The following is a 14,737-nucleotide window of genomic DNA, read 5'->3' as shown; positions in this document are numbered from 1 at the left end:
ACCGCCCCGGAAGTGACGCAAGGTACGCGCGGGGGCCGAGGGGCTGCGGACAGGCGCTGGCGCTGCAGGCGTCCGGGGACCGGGGGGCGGGCTTGGAGGCGGGGGAGAGCGTGGAGTAGGCGGGGCCTAGTTATGGTTGGTGGATGTGGGCTTGGGGGCGGGCCTGGCTCGCTGGTGGGGCGGGGCATGGTGGGGTGGGCGGGTTCGGCTGCCGTGGGTGGGCGTGGCAGGGCGCGCGGGGCGGAGTTAAGGGTTGCAGCCCAGTTTTTCCGCAGAGGTACGGCCATTCATTCGTTCTTTCACTCATTCTGGGGCCAGTAGACTGAGGCGAGTGAGGCACTCGCTTCGGAACGAAATTTACAGAGGCGCCAGAAAACTCTGTAATCAAGATAAAAATAGTAATGGACTATCAAAAAATAAAATTTTACTAGAGCCAGGGCCCTGACAGGGTGAGGACGGCGAGGCAAGGTCATGCTAGTGCAGGGTCTGGTCCTACCTTTTTAAAAATCTTAATATTTTGTCCACCGTGGATTATTTTGCATTCGTTTCAGCTTTTTATTTTTTTATTTTTATACTGTTTTAAGTGTATTTATTTATTTTGAAAGAGAGAGAAAGTGAGCACAAGCAGGGGAGGGACACACAGAGAGAGAGAGAATCCCAAGCAGGCTCTGCACTGTCAGCACGGAGCCCGACTAGGGGCCTGAACCCACGAACCGTGAGATCATGACCTGAGCCCAAGTCGTTCGTTCAACCGACTGAGCCACCCAGGTGCCCCTAGTCTCAGCTTTTAAAATATTGGATTAAAATACTATGTGGGTGGCTCAGTCAGTTAAGCATCTGACTTCAGGTCATGATCTCACGGTTTGTGGGTTCTTCCAGCCCCGCGACAGGCTCAGTGCTGACAGCTCGGAGCCTGGAGCCTGCTTCAGATTCTGTGTCTCCCTCTCTCCCTGCCCTTCCCCCGCTCACACTCTCTCCCTTTCTGTCCAAAAATAAATAAATGTTTAAAAAATTTTAAAAAATACTATGAACCTTGGGGCGCCTGGCTGCCTCAGTGAGCGGGGCATTTGACTCTCAATCTCAGGGTCTTGAGTTCAAGCCCCACATTGCACATCAAGCCTACTCTAAAGAAAGAAATGCACAAGCTTTGAGTCTTCGTAGCTGAGCTTTTTCTTTGTGTCCCTTAAACTTTGTGCCTTCAGGGAGTGCTTCCTGCCCCGGCCCTAGTCCAGTCTCAGCTCCCGCTGCAGGGAGGGAGCAGAACATTAAACAAGGAAGGAACAGAAGCTGAAATAAGGATGAGAGTTGGGAGCCGAATGGGGAACGTGGCGGAAGTTTACTGATGAGCCTCTGTTGAGAGGGTGATCAGGCCCAGCCTTCAGAAGAGGTGACAGGGACAGAGGCAGAGTCTGCAGAGGCCAACAGAGCCCAGCCTGGAGGCAGGATTGTGAATTAGTTGGACAGCCCTGCCCTTCCAGGCCTCCACTCTGCCCCCTCTGCCTGCATGCAGGGCTTTTCCAGCTCAAAAATGCTCCCACCGCAAGCCCCAGCTCCCTCTTCTCCCCAGGGACTCTAATCTTCAGTTTTGTTTACAGAGATAAGCCTGAAGCTCTGGGCTTCCCAGCCAGCCCTCCCCCAGGGCCCCAGATCTCCGGACAGGGGCCAGAAGAGGACCTGGGCTCGGGGGGGTCCAGGCTGCCCAGGGTGGCTTCCTGTGATTTCCTCTGGCCACCTTCCCCAGCTGTGTGTCAGGGGGCTGTCCAGAGGGACCCCACAGTGCCCCTGCCCAGCTGCCTCCGTCAAGCTCAAGTTCCTCTGAACTCCAAAGGTCACAACTATGCCAGGTTCCTTGATGTCCTCGTGACTTCTCTGAGCAGGAAGAGGCTTGTCCACAGCCTCCTTCTCCAGCCCTCCTTCCTCTCCTGCCCCTCTCCCTGTGGGCTGCACCAGTATGCCTCAAGGGCAATGCTGGCGGTTACCAGTGAAAAGGGGGGAGGGCCCAGGAGGTGGGGATGAGGCTCCATTCCCACCCAGATGAGATCTGCTGAGCTCGGTGAGCTTCCCCCACTGACCAGAGCAAACTCTGCAAAGACAGAAGCACTGTTGTAAACCTCCCAATGTTTCAGGACAGTCACCTCCATTTTCGTCCCTTCCCAAGGGTCCTGGGTGGTCCAGACGCCAGCCCATTTTTTCCTACCCCTTCAGCCCCAGCCATGCTGGCCTTCCCGAGTTTGTTCCTGCCTCAGGGCCTTTGCACCAGCAGCACCTACTGCTTGCGGTGCCCTGTCCCCAGATAGCCCCGCGGCCAACATCTTCTCATTTCAGGCCTCAGGCCTCGCTCACACATCACCTCCTCAGAGAGCCCACCCTGACCACCGCCAGCCAGAGTCCTTACCACATGCACTGCCATCCCGTGGCCTCATTTATTCCATCATAGGACTTACCATTTGTGATCTTTTATTTACATTTATTTATTTTAAGAGAGAAAGAGAGAGAGTCAGAGAGAGAGAATCCCAAGCAGGCTTTGTACTGTCAGCACAGAGCCCAATGTGAGACTCAATCCCACAAACAGTGGGCTCATGACCTGAGCCGGACCCACAACTGACTGAGCCACCCAGGCACCCCGATCTCTGGTCATTCTAGGGGGTTGTTTCCTTGATTATCCCGTCTTCCCCACATGCCATGAGCTCCTTAAGGGCAGCGACCCAGGCTCTCATTCACCATGTCCCCAACTGTCCCCCAGGATGTCTGACAAATGTGTGGATGCATGACACTTGGGATGAGGATAATCCGACGGCTTTTGTGAGCATCTGAGCGGCACCCAGCATAGATCTCAAGCGGTCTTGACCCTGGACTTCTTCTCCTCTACTGACCTGAGACACAGCCTGGGTCACAGGAGTCAATGGTCTTAAAAATGCTCCCACCCTGGAGCCCTGAATTCCAACCATGTGCCATCCAATAAGGAACCCATTAGCCCCACGTGGCTATTTAAATTTAAATGAATTGATTAAAAGTAGGGGCGCCTGGGTGGCTCAGTCCGTTGAGCCTCCGACTTCAGCTCAGGTCATGATCTCACAGTTCGTGAGTTCAAGCCCCGCGTCAGGCTCTGTGCTGACAGCTCGGAGCCTGGAGCCTGCTTCGGATTCTCTGTCTCCCTCTCTCTCTGCCCCTCCCCTGCTCACGTGCCTGAGTGCACACACTCTCTCTCTCTGTCTCTCAAAAATAAAAAATAAACACTAAAAAAGTAAATAAAATTTAAAATTCAGTTCTTCAGTTGCAAGGACCCATTTCAAGTGTTCAAGGGCCACAGGGCAGCTGGTAGCTCCCAGACGATACGAACAGAGAATGTGTCCATGGCCCAGAAAATTCAAGAAGCATCAACCTAGCCAGTGAGCTCCAAGAGGAAAGGTATCTGTGTCTGTTTTGTTCCTGGTTGTATTTCCAGTGCCTGAGTCAGGTTTTAACATTCAGTAAGTGCTCAATAAATGTTGATGGAAGGAGAGAAGGGAGGGTGGGAGGGGAGGGAAAGAATTCTCCTTCTCAGGATCTAAGCAAATAATACAGAAAGAGGGCGGCTAGTTCTGCCCACAGCTGTCCATCCCTGCATTAGTTACAACGGTGAAGCACATAACAACGTCCTCAAAGTGCAGCAGGCGACAGAATTAAAAAAATCGTGGTCTACTCTTGATTTCAAAATTAAAAAAAAACAAACAAGCAAAAACGCAGCCCTGTGATATGGAGACCAATACAAGGCTCTTTGGGTTTTGTTTTTTATTTGTTTGCTTGTTCACTTATAAAACATTTTTTAATGTCTATTTATTTTTGAGAGACAGACAGAGCGCAAGCAGGGGAGGGGCAGAGAGAGAGACACACAGAATCCGAAGCAGGCTCCAGGCTCCGAGCCGTCGGCACAGAGCCCGACGCGGGGCTCGAACCCACAAACCGCAAGATCCTGACCTGAGCTGAAGTCGGACGCTTAACCGACCGAGCCACCCAGGCGCCCCTGTTCGCTTGTTTTTAATATTTTATGTTTACTGGCATTTATATAGGAAATATACGTGCATGGTTCAAAATAAAGGGTCCGGGAGGGGCGCCTGGGTGGCGCAGTCGGTTAAGCGTCGACTTCAGCCAGGTCACGATCTCGCGGTCCGTGAGTTCGAGCCCCGCGTCGGGCTCTGGGCTGATGGCTCAGAGCCTGGAGCCTGTTTCCGATTCTGTGTCTCCCTCTCTCTCTGCCCCTCCCCCGTTCATGCTCTGTCTCTCTCTGTCCCAAAAATAAATAAACGTTGAAAAAAAAATTTAAAAAAAAACAACAACAAAATAAAGGGTCCGGGAGACAACGCATAACGTGTCCTGCTTTCGGTCCTGTCTCCCAGGACAAGGATGATCCCATCCCAACGCAGCCAATGTTCAGTTGCTTCTGTTTCTGTGCTGGGAAATCTATGCATCTGTGTGCACCTGGGAGCAGGTGCAAAGAGATCCTCCCTCATTTTAAAAACTCTTAAACACGCATAGTAGCCTTCAGCCAACACTGCACGGGTGGTCACTTCTGCCTTGCCCAGCCGCAACCTTCTCGTGCAACCCCCAGGCTGGTCCACCGCTTGGGGACTCCCACCCCCTCCTGATGAACGTGCGTGTTGTTTCTGGTGTGGCGTTTCACACTCGGGGGCAGGGACCAGCGGGGAAGATCCCTGAAGGTCGAAGGTCCAGGAAATGAAGAACCCACAGGTCCCCCTCTGAGAAAAACATGCCGCTATGAGAACGGCCAGCAGTGCGGGGAGATGAGATTTCTGGTGGCTGTTTTCTGTTCTTTGCGCTTTGGTGTGTCTTTTGAGTTTGTTTGGGTCTTGCTTGGCAGAGGATAGGTTTCACTGTTCTGATCAGGCGGAGGCTGAAATAAAATGAAATGGCTTAAAGAAGACTGGCCGTTAAAAAAATTAATGTTGGGGGGCGCCTGGGTGGCTGAGTCGGTCGAGCACCCGACTGCAGCTCAGGTCATGATCTCACAGCTCGCGAGTTCGAGCCCCGCGTCGGGCTCTGTGCTGACAGCTCGGAGCCTGGGGCCTGCTTCCGATTCTGTGTCTCCCTCTCCGTCTGCCCCTAACCCACTCACATTCTGTCTCTGTCTCTCTCAAAAATAAATAAACATTAAAAAAAAAAATTAATGTTGGGGCCCCCCGGGTGGCTCAGTCGGTTAAGTGTCCGACTTCAGCTCAGGTCACAATCTCGGGGTTCGTGAGTTCAAGTCCGGCGTCAGGCTCTGCGCTGACAGCTTGCTCAGGGCCTGGAGGCTGCCCTTGGAGGCTGCTTCTCTCTGCCCCTCCCCCGCTCACACTCTCTCTGTCTCTCTCAAAAATGAATAAACATTAAAAAAAATTTTTTTTTAATTAATGTTTAGACTTCTTAGCATCTGCCCAAGAGTGAGAGCAGGGACTTGAACCGGGGAACACACCTGCCACGAACGTTAGGACGTCCTGCCACCTGCCACCGCGTGGAGGGACCCGGAGGCCACTGTGCACAGTGACAGGAGCCAGACACAGAAGGACACGTCCCGCGTGACCCCACGCACAGGGGTTCCCCAGAGGAGTCCCGTCCACAGAGACAGAGAGCGGATGGTGGGAGCCAGGGGTGGGGCAGTGGGCGGGGAGTCCGTGCTTCATGGGGACAGGGTCTCGGTCTGGGGAGATGGAAAGTTCTGGAGACGGATGGTGGGGGCGGCTGCACCACAGTGTGAGTGCGCCTGATGCCGCTGATCTGTGTGCTTGGAAAGGGTTCAGATGGTGAATTTGATGTTACGTGTATTTAACCACAATAAAGTAGATAAATACAAGTTTATGGAGGCACGAGGTGTGGGGAGAGCCCCAGATGTTCAGGGCGGCACCAGCTTCGGGGGGCTGGGACCTGTGCAGTCGCCCGGAGCCTCAGGCTCCGAAGGGTCCCACTCGTGGTTTATTGCTCTGCGGCTGCTGTCTTGAAATTCCTACTGATTTTTGAACAAAAACATTTCATTTTGAAATTTTCAAAATTTTCATTTTGGACTGCGATCTGCAAATTACGTGGCCCCTCCTGGTTTGTGGAATGGACAGGGAAGCCCAAATTCCAGGTCTGGGGCCCTAGAAACACCCCAACTTGCAAGTCTGTCTTTACCCGACCCTGAGAGGACAGAGTGAGCGAGACCCAGTCAGGAAGTGGGCTCCTGACAGGGGTGAGGAAGGAAGTGGGGGGTGACTTAAAATAGCACCACTCACCCAGCTGCCTAGGGGTGGGGTGGGGAGGGGGGGCTACACAGGAGGGGGCACCGGGAGGCCAGGGACTTCCCAGGAAGCCTCTCCCGGGAATCCAGCCCTCTCCTTCTCCCAAGTTGGCCAGACTCCTCACCCCTGCCCCACCCATGCCTCCTGTCCCTCCTGGGCCTCCTGTCCCTTCTGTTCCACTGCCCTTCCTGTCCCTCCTGTCCCCCTCTCCTCGTGTCCCTCCTGTCCCACTGCCCCTCCTGCCCCTCCTGCCCCTCCTGTCCTCTGTCCCTCCTGTCTGTCCCACTGCAGGAGTAGGGCTTGGAAGCAGAGAAGGAGGTGCTGGGAGGAGCCCCTGGGAGCTTGTATTAGTCGGGGTTCTCCAGAGAAACAGAACCACAGGACATATAAGAATATGAGAATGCAGCGGGGGCCTGGGTGGCTCAGTTGGTTAAACGTCCAACTTCAGCTCAGGTCATGGTCTCATGGCTTGTGGGTTTGAGCCCCGCGTTGGGCTCTGTCCTGACAGCTCAGAATCTGGAGCCTGCTTCGGATTCTGTGTCTCCCTCTCTCTCTGCCCCTCCCCCGTTCTTGCTCACATTCTCTCTCTCAAAAAAAAAAAAAAAAAAAAAGAACATGAGAATGGCTATACGGACAGGGACTTACTATGAGGAATTGGACCGTGCAGTTATGGAGGCTGGAAGTCCCACGATCTGTCATCTGCAGGCTGGGGACCCGGGAGGGGCTGGTGGTGTGGGTCCCAGGCCGGGGCTCAGCCCCAGTGCCCGGGCAGAAGACACAAATTCTCCCTCCCTTCACATTCTTTCGAGTTCAGGTCCATGACCGATGGGAGGATGCCCACTCAGCAGGGGGCGGGCCTCTGCTCTGCTGAGGCCACCAACACGCGTCATAATCTCATCCAGAAACATCCTCGCAGACACACCTGGAAATAACATTTAGACAATGAAGATATGCCTTAGAAAGTAGAGTGCATGTATCTCACCTGCATAGCTTAGTCAAAGTACACACGCACAGGCCGAGCTAGGCAGGTAGCACGAAGGGGTGGGGTTGCCGGGGCCTGGGGAGGGTGGGCACGGGTGGGGCACAGGGCAATTTTAGGGAGTGAAACAACTCTATGGTGCGGACGTGTCTATAACACGGGTGGGGGAGTTGGTCACACCCCCTGTCTCCTAGAGCTGGGGGGTCTGAGATCAGGGTGTCTGCTGTTTTCCCCTGAGGTCGCTCTCCTCGGTGTATAGATGCTGTCTTCTCCCAGTGTCCCCACAGGGTCGTCCCTCTGGGTGCCTCTGTGTCCCCGTCTCCTCTTGTTACGAGAACACCGGTCACACTGGATCAGGGCCGCCCTTGTGACCTCGTTTTAATGTAATCACCTCTTTAAAGATTCCGTGTTTAAACAGTCACATTCTGAGCTCTTGGCAGGTTCAAGGTATAAATGGGGGGCGGGGCGCAGTTAGGTCCACAACAGGTGCTTATGTATTCAGGAGTTGATGTGCGCGGTCAGAGAATATGCATGAATATAGCTTTAATGGAAACTGCTGAAGGGTTTTGCAAAGTGCCGGCACTCTCTGGCTCTCTTGGCTTCTCCTCCGTGAACCTCTGAGTTCACCAAACTCCAACCTGCAGGATCTTGTCCCTGCTTTGACTATGCTGAGCCAGGCTCCGCCTCAGGACCTTTGCACTGGCTGTTCCCCATGCACAGAATGCTCTCCCACAGAAAACATTGCATTGTTTGGGGCTCTGGGAAAGTGTCACCTCCATAGAGATGTCTTCCCTGACCACTTCATGTACCTTAGCCTTTCAGTCCCTGTGAAGGCCACACCTGCCTCCAGCCCACCGCAGAATACTCACCCCAACGGCATGACCTCTCCCTTCTCTTGTCCTCCTTGACTGTCATCTGTCCCCTTCCATTGCTCAGGAGCTCTGCTGGGCAAGGATCAAGTCTGTTTTCCAGAGCCCTGTGTCTAGAGCCCAGGAAAGGAGCTGGTGCATAGTAGGTGTTCAATAATCATTGTCACCTCCACATCTTGAGTCATCAGGGAAATGCAAACCCAAAGCATAGTGAGATGATTCTTCACACCTGCTAGGACAGCTACCTTCAAAAAGACAGGCCATCGGGGCGCCTGGGTGGCTCAGTCGGTTGGGTGTCCGACTTCGGTTCAGGTCATGATCTCGCAGTTCGTGGGTTCGAGCCCCGCATCGGGATCTGTGCTGACGGCTCAGAGCCTGGAGCCTGCTTGGGATTCTGTGTCTCCCTCTCTCTCTGCCCCGCCCCAGCTCACGCTCTGTCTCAAAAATAAATAAACTTTAAAAAACAAAAAAAAGGCCATAACAAGTGCTGGTGAGGTACGGACACATCAGAACCCTCGCACACAGGCAGGTGGAGGCACGAAACGGTGCAGCCGCTGCGGAAAACAGGCCGGCCGCTCCTCCGAGGGTTAAACACGGAGTTGCCATCCGATCCAGCGAATGAAAGCACGTGTCCGCACACAAACTTGTGCACACGTGTTCCCAGAAGCACTACTTGCAATGGCCAAGAGGTGGACGCAGCCCAAATGTTCACCCTTTGATGAACGGAATGTGGTCCAGCACGCTGGAATAGTATGCAGCTGTAAAAAGGAGCAGCATGCTGGCACACAGAGGGGGTGAGCCCCGAGAACATCGCACTCAGTGAAAGGAGACACAAAGGGACAGATGCTGTGTGTCCCACTCACATGAAATGTCCAGAAGGAGCAAATCCGTAGAGTCAGGGGAATTGCTGGGTGCCAGGGGTCTGGTGTGGAGGGTGACTGCTGATGCAGTCTTTTCAGAGAGATGAAAATGTTCTGAAATACATTATGGTCACGGATGCACAGCTCTGCGAGTGTACTAAAAATCACTGAACCGTACACACTTTAAATTTTTTTTAACGTTTATTTATTTTTGAGACAGAGAGAGACAGAGCATGAACGGGGGAGGGGCAGAGAGAGAGGGAGACACAGAATCGGAAACAGGCTCCGGGCTCGGAGCCGTCAGCACAGAGCCCGACGCGGGGCTCGAACTCACGGACCACGAGATCGTGACCTGAGCCGAAGTCGGACGCCCAACCGACTGAGCCCCCCAGGCGCCCCTGAACTGTACACTTTAAATGGGTGCATTTTTTGGTAAGTTTTTATTTATTTAAGTAATCTCTACACCCAGCGTGGGGCAGGAGCTCACCACCGAGATCAAGAGCCGCACGCTCCATTGACCGAGAAGCCCGGGGCCCCTAAATGGGTGAATTGTATGGTATGTGAATTCTATCTTTACACAGATGTTGCAGAAATTGATAATTGTGTCTAATTACTTAATTTTTTAAGTTTATTTATACATTCTGGGAGAGAGAGAGAGAGAGAGAGAGAGAGAGAGAGAGAGAGCAAGCGAGCAGGGAAGAGGCAGAGAGAGGGCAAGAGAGAGACTCCAAAGCAGGACACAGGGCTCAAGCCCACCAACCGTGAGACCATGACCTGATCCAATATGAAGAGTCACGTGCTTAACCGACTGGGTCACCCAGGTGCCTCTAATTACTCAATTTTTGAATATAAGGCCAGAGGAGCCAGGTCCCCTCCCTCTCCATCCCCTGAAGTTCAGTAATGACACTGACCCCAGCATCAGAGTTCCCCAAATGTGGATCCACTGAACTCACTTGCCTATGACCCTTTCTGTAGAGCTGGGACCTGGGTCAAGAGAGCAAGAAGCTTAAGTTGGGCCCCAAATTTACAAGACGCAAAAACAAAAACAAAACAGTCATGGAGGTAAATACTATTTTATTTATTTTTTTTAACTTTTTTTTTTTTTTAATTTTTGAAACAGAGAGAGACAGAGCATGAACGGGGGAGGGGCAGAGAGAGAGGGAGACACAGAATCGGAAGCAGGCTCCAGGCTCCGAGCCATCAGCCCAGAGCCCGACGCGGGGCTCGAACTCACGGACCGCGAGATCGTGACCTGAGCTGAAGACGGCCGCTTAACCGACTGAGCCACCCAGGCGCCCCTGTAAATACTATTTTATTGGAATATATTTAAAAATCAAAGGTAATGCAAAAACAACAACAACACCCCATAGTGTTGAAGATAACATTAAAAAATATTTTTTACATTTATCATTCATTTTTGAGAGACAGGTTCTGAGCTGTCAGCACAGAGTCCGACGCGGGGCTCGAACCCCAAAAGGACAAGATCACGACCTGAGCGGAAATCGGAGGCAGAGATAACAAGTTAAATAAAAGCGGGTTAGCAGGGACCGAGTTGCTTCGTCTGAGAAAGGAAGAGTGGTGGCGGCTGAGGACGTGCAGACTCACCTCCAGGCAGGCCCGTCCGGCGGTGGGCGGGGCGCTCTGCAAGCCCCGCCCCCACCATAGCCGCAGCCCCGCCCCTGTCCCCACCCAGCCGGCGCCGAGCCGGGGCTTGCCTGCAGGCGCAGATCCCGAGCAGCGCCCTGGAGGCCCCGCCCCAGCCCGTCCATCACTCGCCGCTACACGCCTCTCGGCCAATAGGACCTGGCTACCGCTGCCTGATGGCCAATAGAAATTGCTCTTCCAGAGCGGGGGCGGGATGTGGAGCAAGTCCCTCCCCGTAGCTTCGGGGCCACGCGGGCTCCACGTTGGGACGTAGAGGACCGAGCTGGGGGGGGGGGGGGGGGAGTACAGGGGCAAGGGGGTTCTTCCAACCCCTGACGCGGGGCACTGCCTTCTCCTGAGGAAGGGCCCCTATTGCCCCAAGTAGATATCGCCAAGTCGGAGAAGAGCCTCCGTTTTTCGGGGCGGGGTCTGCCGCCGAATAGACCCTCCCGCCCCCCACCCCAGACCCGGGGTTTGGGTCTCTCCTTGGCCTGGCTTGTCCCTGTCTTTGCAACAGCCGAAGGCGAATGGGTGCTGTCATCATTCCAACTTACAGGTGGGGAAACTGAGGCTCGGAGCCCCAGGACCCTAGTCCAGGGTCCCTCACCATGGTTAGTACATCGTGGGCTCTGGGGCAGGATTTCTTAACTTTGGCACTATTGACACTTGGGGTGGATGATTCTTGCTTATATGGGATTCAGCAGCATCCCTGGCTCCCACCCGCTCTATGCCAGGAACACCCCTAGTCGTGAGGACCACGGACATCTCCAGACATTGCAAACGTGGGGGAGCAAAGTTACTGATTCTCAGGGCCTGGTTCTCAAAGTCAAGAGCACTGGAACCCCGGGGGGGGGGGCAACCCAGAATTCTGATTCGGCGGGTCTGGGTCAGGGCCCAAGAGGCTGCATTTCTAAAGGAGTTCAGGTTGTACCTGGCGTCGCTGAGAGGCCCGCTACCAACAAGCCACCCCTGCTTCGCTGAGTGACCTGGAGGAGGCAAGGCCCCTCAGATGGGGGGGGGGAGAAGGGGTGGGGCGAGGCTGTGGGTGTGGATGCTTTAGGGAGCCCTCAAATAACTGCACAGCTTATCAGGACTGAAGCCAGGGATGCAGACATGCTGCCTTTAGTAGGTGAGTGAGACGGTGCCCACGCGATTCTTAGCGGTTGGGGAGGCTACACGGGGCTCTTAAGGGGATGTGTGAGCGATCCCGTCTGTCTTGTTTTGTTTCTTTTCAAAACTATTTATTTTTTTTTTTTGGGAGAACACAAGCGGAAGAGGAGCAGAGAGAGGGGGACAGGGGATCTGAAGTGGGCTCTGAGCTGACAGCACGGACCCCCCCAATGTGGGGCTTGAACTCACAAACCGCGAGATCATGATCTGAGCTGAAGTCAGACATTCAACCGACTGAGCCACCCAGGCGCCTCTACTTTTAAATTTTTTTTAAAAGATGGATTAATGATTTTGAGGCCTTTTAAAAAAGTTTAGTTATTTATTTTGAGACAGAGAGCGAACAAAAGGGCAGAGAGAGAGAGAGAGAGAGAGAGAGAGAGAATCCCAAGCAGGCACCATGCTGTCAGCACAGAGCCCAATGTTGGGCTCATCTCACCAACTGTGAGATCATGACCTGAGCCGAAACCAAGAGTTGGATGCTAACCAACTGAATCACCAGGTGCTTCTGTTTTCTCTTTATTTATTTTTAGTATTAAAAAAAATTTAGGGGCGCCTGGGTGGCGCAGTCGGTTAAGCGTCCGACTTCAGCCAGGTCACGATCTCGCGGTCCGTGAGTTCGAGCCCCGAGTCAGGCTCTGGGCTGATGGCTCAGAGCCTGGAGCCTGTTTCCGATTCTGTGTCTCCCTCTCTCTCTGCCCCTCCCCCGTTCATGCTCTGTCTCTGTCTGTCCCATAAATAAATAAAAACGTTGAAAAAAAAATTTTTTTTAAAAATTTATTTTGGGGGTACCTGGGTGGCTCAGTCGGTTAAGTGTCTTGACTTCGGCTCAGGTCATGGTCTCACGGTTCATGAGCTCGAGCCGCGCGTCGGGCCCCAAGCTGACAGTTCACAGCCTGCTTGGGATCCTCTCCCTCTCTCTCTGCCCCTCCTCCAATCATGCTCTCTCTCTCTCTCTCTCTCTCTCTCTTTCTCCCTCACAAATAAACATTAAAAATTTTTCTAAAAATTTAAAATAAAAATTTAAAGTAAAAATGTATTTATTCAAAATAAATAATTTTAGTTGATTCCTCTTAAATACATAATTTTAATTAATTAATTAATTTTATTAATTTATTTAATGAATTTATTTTTGAGAGCCCCCCTCTTGGGCTCAGCGCTACCCTTAGCATGCAGACTGTGCTGACCTCTGTGAGAAGGATTTGGGCGGGCGGGGAGCGGTCTCCTTTGGTTTTTCCCACTCAGACTGGAGTTTTTTGTGTTGATGCAGGGATGCGTTTTACAGGCCACGTGTCTGCAACAGCCTGACCGCAGTATCCCCTGAGGGAGGGGGCCTCGAACCGCAGACAGGTGGTTTGGGCCAGAGGGTTTCAGAGAAGGTGCCCATTCCTGTCCTGGAAGGCGATGGAGGTGGCACGGAGACAGGACGTAGGAAGGCAAAGATGACTTCTTTTTACCCTGTATGTCTTTGTTTTTCCTTTGGAGGTGAATTTCACAGAAGATAAAGTTAGAGGGTCCCGTTCAGTGGTGCAGAGAGTACATGCACACTGTCGCACGCGCATCAACTCTTATCTTGTCATAGAACATTTTTATCACCCCAGAAGGAAATCCCATACCCCTTTGCAGCCCCTCTCCACTGCCCCTCCCCCAGCCCCTGGCTCCCAGTTTGTACTATGTACATTCTATTTATGTATTTATTTATGTATTTAATGTTTATTGATGGGGGGGTGCAGTGACAGAGGAAGACACAGAATCTGAAGCAGGCTCCAGGCTCTGAGCTGTCAGCACAGAGCCTGACGCGGGGCTGAAACCCACGAACTGTCAGATCATGACCTGCACTGAAATCAGACACTTCACCAACTGAGCCACCCAGGTGCCCCCCCTAAATTGTTAAAAAAATTTTTTTTTAATGTTTTTATTTATTTTTGAGACAGAGAGAGACAGAGCATGAGCAGGAGAGAGAGCGGGAGACACAGAATCCGAAGCAGGCTCCAGGCTCTGAGCTGTCAGCACAGAGCCTGACGCGGGGCTTGAACTCACGGACTGTGAGATCATGACCTGAGCTGAAGTCGGTTGCTTAACCGACTGAGCCACCCAGGCGCCCCATAAATTGTTTTAAATAATAAAAAAAATAGGCAGAAAAATACATTGAGGAGTTTCATTTTTTACATGCAGAAAATCTAGTCTTTGCTTTTTTTTTTTTTTAAACGTTTATTTATTTTTTTGGGGCAGAGAGAGACAGAGCATGAACGGGGGAGGGGAAGAGAGAGAGGGAGACACAGAATCAGAAACAGGCTCCAGGCTCTGAGCCATCAGCCCAGAGCCCGACGTGGGGCTCGAACTCACGGACCGCGAGATCGTGACCTGGCTGAAGTCAGACGCTTAACCGACTGCGCCACCCAGGTGCCCCTAGTCTTTGCTTTTAATATGCCTATCAAACAGCATGAAAATTAAAAAAAAAATCAGCAAAAGGGGCTCTACATTAGTCTGAGGGACACCTCCAGGGGTGGAGAGATCTGTGTGACAAAAAACATGGAGCACCTGCGTGGCTCAGTCAGTTAAGCTTCTGACTTCAACTCAGGCCATGAGCTCACCATTCATAGATTCTAGAGCCCCGTGTCAGGCTCTGTGCCGACAGTCAGAGCCTGGAGCGTGCTTCTGATTCTGTGTCTCTCTCTCTGTCTGCTCACACTTGTTTGTCTCTCTCTCAAAAATGAATAAACGTGGGGCGCCTGGGTGGCGCAGTCAGTTAAGCGTCCGACTTCAGCCAGGTCACGATCTCGCGGTCCGGGAGTTCGAGCCCCGCGTCGGGCTCTGGGCTGATGGCTCAGAGCCTGGAGCCTGTTTCCGATTCTGTGTCTCCCTCTCTCTCTGCCCCTCCCCCGTTCATGCTCTGTCTCTCTCTGTCCCAAAAATAAATAAACGTTAAAAAAAAAAAAAATGAATAAACGTTAAAAAAAAAAA

Source organism: Puma concolor, chromosome A2 (assembly GCF_028749965.1).
Source record: "Puma concolor isolate L17-30 chromosome A2, mPumCon1.1.hap2, whole genome shotgun sequence".
NCBI lineage: Eukaryota > Metazoa > Chordata > Mammalia > Carnivora > Felidae > Puma > Puma concolor.
This window is presented reverse-complemented; position numbering follows the sequence as displayed.